This window comes from Pelodiscus sinensis, chromosome 4 (genome assembly GCF_049634645.1).
Source record: "Pelodiscus sinensis isolate JC-2024 chromosome 4, ASM4963464v1, whole genome shotgun sequence".
Lineage (NCBI taxonomy): Eukaryota > Metazoa > Chordata > Testudines > Trionychidae > Pelodiscus > Pelodiscus sinensis.
The window spans coordinates 42,485,071-42,495,539 of record NC_134714.1 but is presented as its reverse complement, the minus strand read 5'-3'; positions in this window follow the sequence as shown (position 1 = coordinate 42,495,539).

The following is a 10,469-nucleotide window of genomic DNA, read 5'->3' as shown; positions in this document are numbered from 1 at the left end:
CTGAGGAAATAACTTCTGTTGGTGAGAGAGACAAGCACCCAAGATTACACAGAGTTCTTCTTTCACCTGAAGAATAGCTCTGTGTAAGCTCCAAAGCTTGTTTCTCTCTCCAACAAAAACGGGTTCAATAAAAAATATTACCTCATGCATCTTGTCTCTCTGATATCCTGGGACCAACATAGCTACCACAACACTGCATACACCCTCCATTATAGGGATATTGTAAATTTGAATGCAATCATGTGCATGTGTACAATCTGCATTTATGCATGTAAATTGGGTAATTAGGTGCAAAATTATGTGATTTGAATATGTAATGTTAGAACTGAGCAAGTAATGTGCAACACAAAAGTAGTACTATTAATATTATTTTCTTCAAGTTCACAAACTGCCTGTTACCCGACTAAAAATTGTTAATTTTTCTTCAAAATTATTTGTCTATTTCATAAACAAAGAATTTAGGACCTTGAATATTGTTTGGGAAGTGTTCATTGTGACTATTTCAGGTTAATCTGTTTAATTATGTAAATGAAGTGATATTGGTTCTGTTTTCTCTTTGGATACCTTCTATAACTAACCAACGTAGAACACACTGAATTCTGCAATCAAATCTACAATTTAAAATTCGCTGTCAGTGAATACGAAAGCTTAAAATTCAATTTTGTCAATATCTGCACAAATAAAGCTTGAGTACTAGAATGTTCATGGAAAGAGAATAACAAAGAGTCGTAAACACAGCTGCATCAAAAATTGCTTTTGAATTCAAATATTCATTGATTTTTCTCCATTATTCATGCAACCCAATTGCCAGTCAGTGTGTACAAATATGTGGTTGGCATACAAAACCAGCTGTACATTCCGGAAAAAAGAAGCTAGTTGAAAATACTTCCTTTAGAGTCTGTGGGATTGTGAGGGATATATGTAACACAGACACTGTTTGGCAAAGGGTCCCCTGTTCTTTGCAAACAGCTCTCACCTCAAGCCTGACAAACTCACTACATCAAACCCATTGTGAAGGGTATTTTTTATCTATAAGGGTAACAAGTAAGGTATCTACAGAAACACGCTGACCTATTCATAATTATTGGGAGATGTTTGCAAAGGTAATATTTAAGAAATAATGTGTTTATATTTGAGTGGGTGATTATGATTTTGGAATAAAAGTTAGTCACAGAGGTTGTGTCTACCCTGGCGCGTTCTTGCGCAAAAACATGCCGCCTGTCTACACTGGCCGCGCGTTCTTGCGCAAATACACTAACGTCATACTGTAGAAAATCAGGGCTTCTTGCACGAGAACTCTGACGCTCCCTTTCAGGAAGAAGCCCTCTTGCGCAAGAACTCTTCCAGAAGAGGCCAGTGTAGACAGGCAACATGAATTTCTTGCGCAAGAAGCCCCTATGGTTAAAGCCATCAGAGCTTTCTTGCGCAAGAGAGCGTCTACACTGCCACGGATGCTCTTGTACAAAAGCACATGCCAGTGTAGATGCTCTCTTGTGGAAGAGTTTTTGCACAAAAACTCTTCCGCAAAAGAATTCTTGCGCAAGAAGCTGCCAGTGTAGACATAGGGTATATCTAGACTACATGCCTCTGTCGCCAGAGGCATGTAGATTAGGCTACCAGACATAGTAAAATGAAGCGGCGATTTAAATCAGCTGATCAGCTGTTTGTCGGCTCAGCGCGATAGTCTGGATGCATGGGTGGCGACATCAAAGGTATTTGTCGACCACTCAGGTAAGCCTCCTGAGATGAGGCGGCAGCCATGTAAATTTAAATAAAGCGGCGATTATTTAAATCGCCGCTTCATTTTACTATGTCTGGTAGCCTAATCTACATGCCTCTGGCGACAGAGGCATGTAGTCTAGACGTACCCATAGTCTAAGGGCATGTCTACACAGTAAAGTTATGCCAAAATAACTATGTGAGCATCTACAAAGCTATTCTGCTATTTTGAAATAATTTCGAAATAAAGGGCAACTTATTCCAAAATCTGTAAACCTCATTCTACCAAAAATGATGTCTATTCCAAAATAGCTATTTCAAAATAAGATGTGTGTACACGCTCCACTGCTGCTACTTCAAAATAGCTCCTTACCAGGGCCATTCTAAGTTATTCTTCCCCAGTGCCTCCTGGGACTGCACATCCAAATCGAGACAGCACATCCAAATTAGGGAAGCCTACCTCAGAATAATTTTGAGGCTTCCTAGTAATGTAGACATGTTATTTTGAAATAAGCTATTTCGGAATAACTATTCCGGAATAGCTTATTTCAAACTTAATGTTCAGTGTGATGTAGCCTAAGAGATAATATGTTCTTAATCATGGCCCACTCCAGGACTGCTGACAGGGGGCAAAAAGGGCAACTGCCCTGGGGCCTAGTGATTTAAAAGGGATAGGGGCCCCTGAGAGCCACTAGTGCAGTAGTAGTAATGGCGAGATCCCCAGGACCTTTAAATTGCCACTAGAGCTCCAGGTGGCATGGGCTGGGCAGTGCTGAAAGCCTGGCAGGGGGAGGTTACCTGCCAGAGGATCCACCATCAGGGGCTCAGAGCACCCACACACCTTGTCCAGGTCCCGGCAATTCTATCAGTAGCCCTGGCCCACTCAAACAGGAAGTAGTTGTCATCCTATCTGGTTAGCCAGTGATGCTATGCAAGCTTTGTTCTATCTCAGGGCTATCTGGAAAATTACCAGAAACAACTGCAAAAAACAAAAAACAAAAACAAAAGAAAGGGAATTGCCATGCCTCTGACTAGAGACAAAGGATTGTTTCAGTGTAATACAGGCACTCTGTACACTTCACTGAGGAAATACCTTGTGAGAAGAGGTGTTGTCATGATTGTTTGAATCCTGGTTCCTGTAAAGTCAGTCTTCTCAGCAACAGAGTGAATCTTGGGGAGGAAACCCACTTCATTACATAGGCAAGGTGGTTATTAACATGCACACTTTACTTCATATTTGATGATATTGTTTTGCATTGTAATTATTTGTTTCCATCTCTGGTTTCTAGCTGAAGTTCTTATAATCTGCTTTATGTTAATACAAGTGCTGTGCATGATACAAGAGTAGTGGTTGAAGGTAAAATTGGTAAACTGGGGCATACTGTTCCTCTGGAGCAGAGATTCTGGTATTTCTGTCAGTAGCCAGCATCAGGGGATGGCTATTAATGGGGAATTATTCAATTATTCAAAGTGGCTTAGGGACAGGGGTGCATATCTTGTTAACCTGCAAAGGCCTGATATAGCCCTAGGAAAGAGCTTGAGTGGCTGAAAAGCTGGTGATGTTAGGGAGTTCATACCCAGTTACCACAAGCAAGACTTCCTCATGCTGGAGGTGGGTAACAAAGTGTCTCATAGTACTGGGAACCCCAACAATTGTATACCAATCCCACACTGAACCTAAAAGAGTTAACAAGAGCCTGTGGGTGCAATCAGCCTTACCCCACTATTCCTGCATAAATGTCAAACCAGGAGGAGGGAGGAGTTAAAAGGACTGAATCTGGTTAAATTAGGTCCTGACCAGGAAGGTGAACAGATCTCTGGCTCTCACTCTGAGAGAAAAGCCTATCTGGAGTCACGGAACTGAGCGGGACTGCTGGAAGATAAAATCTCCTAGAGGAAAGGTATATCTACACAGGGAAACAGACCAAGGACGTTGCAAAAAGAAGTGTTAGGAATTGAGTCTACTGACCACTCTATAGGCTGCTTAAAGGACCTGAAAGGAACAGGAAGACTTCTTCTGACTCAGGAACTGCCATGTGAGGAGAAAGGAGAAAACTGTGCTGCAGCAGAACCAGCTGGGGGGCAGATAGTGCTACAAAGCTTTGACGTGAGCCTGTGGAAGACTCAGAGAGAAGGAAGCTGATGATGCATTGGGAGTCTGTCCAAGAAGAGGCTGAAACAAAGGCTTAAGACAGGGCGATGTAGGAAAGAGTCCAAAGAGGCTACCTTCTCAAGAGTCAGTGGACCAGAACCCAGTGGAGACAGAGAGGACCTGGGTTCCCCTACCAGCACAATGTGAATCTGCAGTACTGTTAATTATTGGACTACTGGTTTATCACTGGGTGCTGAGTCACAAGAAGAAGCAGACTATCATAGGACCAGAAAGGCTGTCAGCAAGGAATGAACATAAAATCAGCACTGGGTCAGACCAAAGGTCCATCTAGCATAATATCCTGTCTTCCAACAGTGGCCAAAGCCAGATGCCCAGAGGCAGTAAACAGAACGGCTGTGTCTAGACTGGCCAGTTTTTCGGGAAAATCAGCCACTTTTCCAGAAAACCTTGCCAGCTGTCTACACTGGCCGCTTGAATTTCTGCAAAAGCACTGACTTCCTACTGTAAGAAATCAGTGCTTCTTGCGGAAATACTATTTTGCTCCCGTTCAGGCAAAAGTCCCTTTTGTGCAAAGCTTTTGCTCAAAAGGGCCAGTGTAGACAGCTCAGATTTGTTTTGTGCAAAAAAGCCCCGATCGCGAAAATGGCGATTGGGGCTTTTTTGCGCAAAAGTGCTTCTAGATTGGCACGGACACTTTTCCACAAAAAGTGCTTTTGCGGAAAAGCATCCATGCCAATCTAGACACTCTTTTCTGCAAATGCTTTTAACGGAAAACTTTTCCGTTAAAAGCATTTGCAGAAAATCATGCCAGTCTAGACGTAGCCATGTAGTTTTTTTATATAGAATTGCACCCAGAACCAAAACAATGTAAAGCATTAGCACCTATAAGTCCACTCAGTCCTACTTTCTGTTCAACCAAGCTCTAAGACAAAAAAGTTTGTTTACACATACAGGAAATAATGCTGCCCGCTTCTTATTTACATTATCACCAGAAAGTGAGAACAGATGTTCACAAGGCACTTTTGTAGCCAGCACTGCAAGGTATTTACATGCCAGATACGGTAAATATTCAGATATACCCCTTCATGCTTTGGCCCCCATTCCAGAGGACAGGCTTCCATCCTGATGATGCTCATTAAAAAATGTGTTAATTAAATTTTTGACTGAACACCTTGGGGGAGAATTGTATGTCTCTGGTTCTGTGTTTTACCCACATTCTGCCATATATGTAATGTTATCATAGTCTTGAATGATGATCCAGCACATGTTGTTCGTTTCAAGAACATTTTCATGGCAGTGTTGACAAAATGCAAAGAAGGTACCAAAGCAACATTTCTATTGTATTATGTACTGTAACTGAAATAAATACCTTTGAAAATGTAAAAAACATCCAGAAATATTTATATAAATGTTCTTCTATTATTTTTGAGAGCAATTAATAGTATGATTAATCGCAATTTAATGTTTTAATCACTTAACAGACCTACTTAAAAATATAGCTAGAATGTGTTTTATGTATTCAGTATAGTGGAAAAGATTATTTCCCATCCCAAGAAAGTGTTATATGTTAATGATGACTCATTTCTGGAAGGGAGGACTGAGGTTACCCTCAGGGAGATGTGCCTCTTGTCTGGACTTCTTTCATTAGAACATAGGTACAGACATACTAAATCATTCCTATATCTATTTAGTCTAGAATTCTGTCTCTAAAACAAGGTCCAACACTAAGTGCTTCAGAGGAAGGTGCAAGAAATCAGCAGTAGAGAGATGCAGGATACTCTGCGCCTCTCTGGGAATCCTATAACTTTTAATATTATAATCATTAGAGCCGGCCTTAAGCCCTAATACTGAGGTTTTAGATCTCTTCCAATATTTTAATATTGACTAGTATCAGAACTGTGGATATTCTTGTTGTTCATATAAATGACCAATTCCTTTCTGATTTTAGCTTGTAATCAATGTCATCCTGTGACAATGAGTTCCACAGTCTAATTATGGGGGGAAGTATTATTGTTTTTCAATTTGAATTATTTACCTTTCAATTTCACTGAGGCCTGATCTAAACTAGGACTTTACACCAAATTTAACTGCCCATGGTTGGTTTCCCAAGTGATTTGTCCACACTACTCAGGCAGTTGTGCTGCCCATAAGGGTCACTGAGGTCAATTTCTGTACTGCTGCTTTACACCAGGAGCAACATTATTCTCGACTGTGCATGGTCAAAGTTATGCTAGTGTAAACACAGCACCTCTCTGACTCTGATGTTCCAGGCGGGGTAGAAAGTTCCAGTGTGCATCTTTCGGAAGAGGCAGGAGTTCTGAAAGATGTGGGCATCATGCACCTTTCCTGACCATCCCACGTTGATGTCCGAGAAATGGCCCTTGTGATTTATGAGCGCCTGCAGCACCATGGAGAAAAGAGAGTTACTCATCTTGCGCAGTAACGGGAGTTCTTTGAGATGCCTCTAGCTCAGGGGCGGCAGCTTCGGCCAATGACTGGGCAAAAGCACTGGGGCAGACATTGGAAAAGTGTGTGCTACCCCATGCTATGGCAAGCTCCTATCATAAGTTAAGGTTATTTCCAGAGGAAGAGGAGATTGAACCCTGGTTAGAACACACCCTGGAGCTCGTTAACCTAAGGTCAGGATAAAGGACTGCCTAGAGGCCCTCGATCACATCTTCGGGAGCATAGAGGGCCTGGAAGATGGTTATTATAAGTTCCTCAATGCTAAGCAGCATCAGGGGGAGAAGGTTTCAGCCTATATGCAGCGGTTGGAGAGGCTGCTACAGAGAGCTGTCATTAGGGGAGCAGTGACTGTGGAGTAGATGGACCAGACTAGCTCGAATTGTAAGAGGAATTCAGTATTACAGCCTGATTCTACTTCATCTCCGGCTAAGAGAACAACAGTGTCTTCCTGCAAGCACTGGTGGTCATATTTTACAATTCCTACATTTAGGGTTAACATAGTTTACGACCTCACAACAGCCAAATTAGTTACAATACACAATATTCCATTTAACAATTGACCATCCATCAGGCCTATAGCACTGACTGAACTGGATTTACATGACCACACCCCAGATTCGTTTTCCATTCCAGCATGGGCTGTATTTACATATCAACAGTTGAATACCTTGCAGGGCAGCTGGCTGCATTGAAAGCAGAGGTTCAGACCCTGCTTACACTTGCAATCTACCAACATGGCAATGTACTTTGCTGCTTTGAGGATTAAAGTCGTGGAGGAATAGACCTTACACCCCATTTATGGTCCTTGTCCAGGGGAGTCAATCTCATATTGGGTTAGTTTGACCTGTGTCTAACCAAATCCACCACTAAGAAATTGGGGGAAGGGTGGGTGAAAAGCAAGTCCATGCCGTTGGACTTTACAAAGTATTTGAGTTTGGCCCTTTTCTTGATAGTAATAGACACTGGAGTTTGCCAGATGTTATTGGTGGGGTCCATAATGGCTTTGTCCATTGAGAGGGTAATGCAGGAGGTTGTAGTATGCACAAGAGTCGGTACTGTTTTTCCTGTACCTCTTGCAAGTCCCACTCTTGTGCCAGGACTACTCTCTTGAAGAGCTGGAATTGTTCAGAAACGTCAGGTAGGGGGAGTAGTAGGAATGATGGCTTCATTCAGCGAAGAAGAGGAGTTGTGTAGAGGGGCCCTTCTGATAAAGTGTCTTCCAAATCCGATTGACTGGGTTGCGGAGAATTTGGTGTAGTGGCAGATGGCGTGGATTGAGGTGGCTTTTTGATATTTTTGAAGGAGCGGTGTGATGGTTCCTATGAGAGGAGGAGAACTCCAAGGGATACCACTGTCCAGGGTCAGTGGTGGGGGTGGATACGGCCAGTATTGTGTGTCCCAAGGTGGTGGTGGAGGCACGTGAAAGTGTCCTGAGGGACGGGACTCCCAAGGCAGGTACTGTTGCGTCGGGCTAGAATGCTGTGATGAAAACCAGATATGTGGCTTGGTGCCAGCCTCACTGGGAGAGATCAATGGGACCAGGGACCTCAGGGAGTGGCTGAATCGCACCGAGAAGCACGGGAATGGTGATGCTGACAGGCCACAGACTAAAGCAGGCATGTGGTGCCGTGTCCATTCTGGTGCCAAGACTGGGTATGTAGTAATCGGTGCCATTGGTGTTATCAAGAACGGTGCCTTGGGAGGGGGTATTTTGGTGCAGTGTCTATTTGGTGCTGCATCTGGTGCCACCTCCGGTGCTGTCTTCACCACTGATTTATGTCTGGTGAGTGCAGAGGGTCTGACAGTGCCATTGATGCCTCGCAATGTGCCCTTTTCTGCAGTGCCTATGATTTAGGCGGCGCTAAACCAGAGGTGCTGGGCTTATCGCCTATGCTTACCATCGACAAGACCCAGGTTTTCACTTTGGTTTGTCAGCAGAGATAGAGGGACAGGTTTTGTCCATACCTTTGGCCTATCTGATGCCTTGGCACTGGGAGGTGAGTCATCCCTTGGAGGCTGAAGAGACTTCCTGTAGAGCAGTGGTCTCCAACCTTTTTACACCCAAGATCACTTTTTAAGTCTCAGAACAGGCGAAGATCTACCACCCCGCCCCTTCCTTGAAGCCCCGCCCCCTCTATTCTCCTGTCCATCACTTGCTATCCCCAGCCCTTATACACTCTGTTAAACAGTTTATTTTTAAATTATGAAATATATACAATTAAAATCACGTTTATAGTTATGAAATAAATGGTCTGTTTTTAATTCATGCTATTTAAATGTCAAATGAAGCATTTACATTTATACATTTTGTTCTCTGCTATTTTGTAAATCTAAAATCAAGTATTGATAATTATATATTTTTTCTTCCAATAACAAAGTCTCAGTGTGACACCTGTGACTGAACAGTATCTGCCAGTGTCTTGAAATCTGGGTTGTAGTCTGAGATTGCTAGTCATATACAGTCCATCAGATGGGCATCTGTGATCCTGCACTCAGCCTGGGAAGCTTGCTCCAGCACAGCTGGAGCTAGACGCAGCCTCCCTGGGCTGAGCGCAGGGCAGCCGGGCTGGAGGGAAGAGAAGTGACTGCCCGGCCAGCTGGCCATGGCGCTCAGCCAGGACGCACCAAGCTCCACATGGGCAGGCGCAGAAGAGAAGCCGCCGATCAGCTGGAGCGCGGGGCAGCCTCTTTCAGCTGAAAGCCACAGTCAGCTTGCTGGGGTGTTGCAGCCCTCCCGGCCTCCCAGGTCCCACCATTCCTCGCAGCTACTCACCTGTGTTGTTGCTCGGTGAGTAGCTGCTCCTCAAATGAGGAAATCTAATGTAAATGTACTGTGCAGGCGTGCAGTTCGGAGAGGGCTCAAGAGCTACTCTTAGAGCCCCTGAGATCTACCAGTAGATCACGATCTACTGGTTGGTGATCACGGCTGTAGAGGTATGTTTTCAGCCTGCTGGTGCAGTCGCGTTGTGCTCTAGCTGTGAGGTTTGAGCAGTGCACACACTTTTGCATCAGATGGGACTTTCCCAGGCACTTTATACACGAGGCATGTCTGTCGGAGATGGGCATAGCCTCGTGGCAAGATTTGCAACATCTGAAGCCTGGGAACCCAGTCATCAGACAAATGCAGTAGGAAATGAACGATGACAAACATTTTTTTTTTTTTGGTACCGTGTAGGGAAGGATTCTAAACTTGGAAAGGAGAATAAAACTGAGGAGAGTTAACTGGTTTTGTTTTTTGTAAAAAATGGGGCGAGAGAACGGAGCTCTGTCTACCGCTGAGGACAGTAGAGAAAGAACTGAGGGAGCCATGCTGCACATGCGCCTAACAGACACCAACAGTACGAGTAGGCATCAGGGTACGTGTGCAGCGCAGTGAAGTACTGCTACAAAAATCTCCAGTTGCCAGCGGAAGGATGCACCGGTACCCAGAGTGGAGCACCCTTGGGGACATCACTCAAAGAAGAAGTACCCCTTGCGTTTGATGTATTCCGAGGCATGGTGTTCGGGGGCTAAGATGGGGATGTGCTTGCCGTCTATGGTGCACTCACAGTTAGGGAAGCCTGTGGTAACAAAGCCCTCTATGATGTTGTTCATGTTCCCCAGAGTCACAACAATCCTCAATAGCAGGATGTGGTTGATGGGCTTTGGCTACTTGTATAAAAATATTCCCTGACCGTAGATTTCCCCATCCCAAATTGATTCCTGACTGACCGGTAGCTGTCTAGCATGACAAACTTCCAGAGGGCAATTGCCATTCACTTTTGCATGATGAGAGTGGGTCTCATGTGGGTATCCTGGAGCTTCAGGGCATGGCCAAGCCATTTGCAGAGTATCAAGAACATGGCTTTGTGCATGCAGAAGTTCTGCAGCCACTGCTGATTTTCCCATCTGTGCATCATGATGCAGTTCTACCAGGCTGAACTTTGTCTTCAATGCTAGAACCAGCACTGCACTGTGTCCAGTAGACTGACTGGTGGTTATGTTAGCACGAGCACCAGAGCTTGCCTGAACGATTCCTTTGTGCCACGCTGAGGTTTCTCCTCCTCCTCTTGCTGGTGGAGCAACATGTGGTAGCTCTCAAAGTAGAGCACCATGAGGTGCACCACAAAAAACATGAGCATGAAAATGTTTTCAGTGTAACCCTTCTGCCGGGTAGCCTGGCAGCAACCAG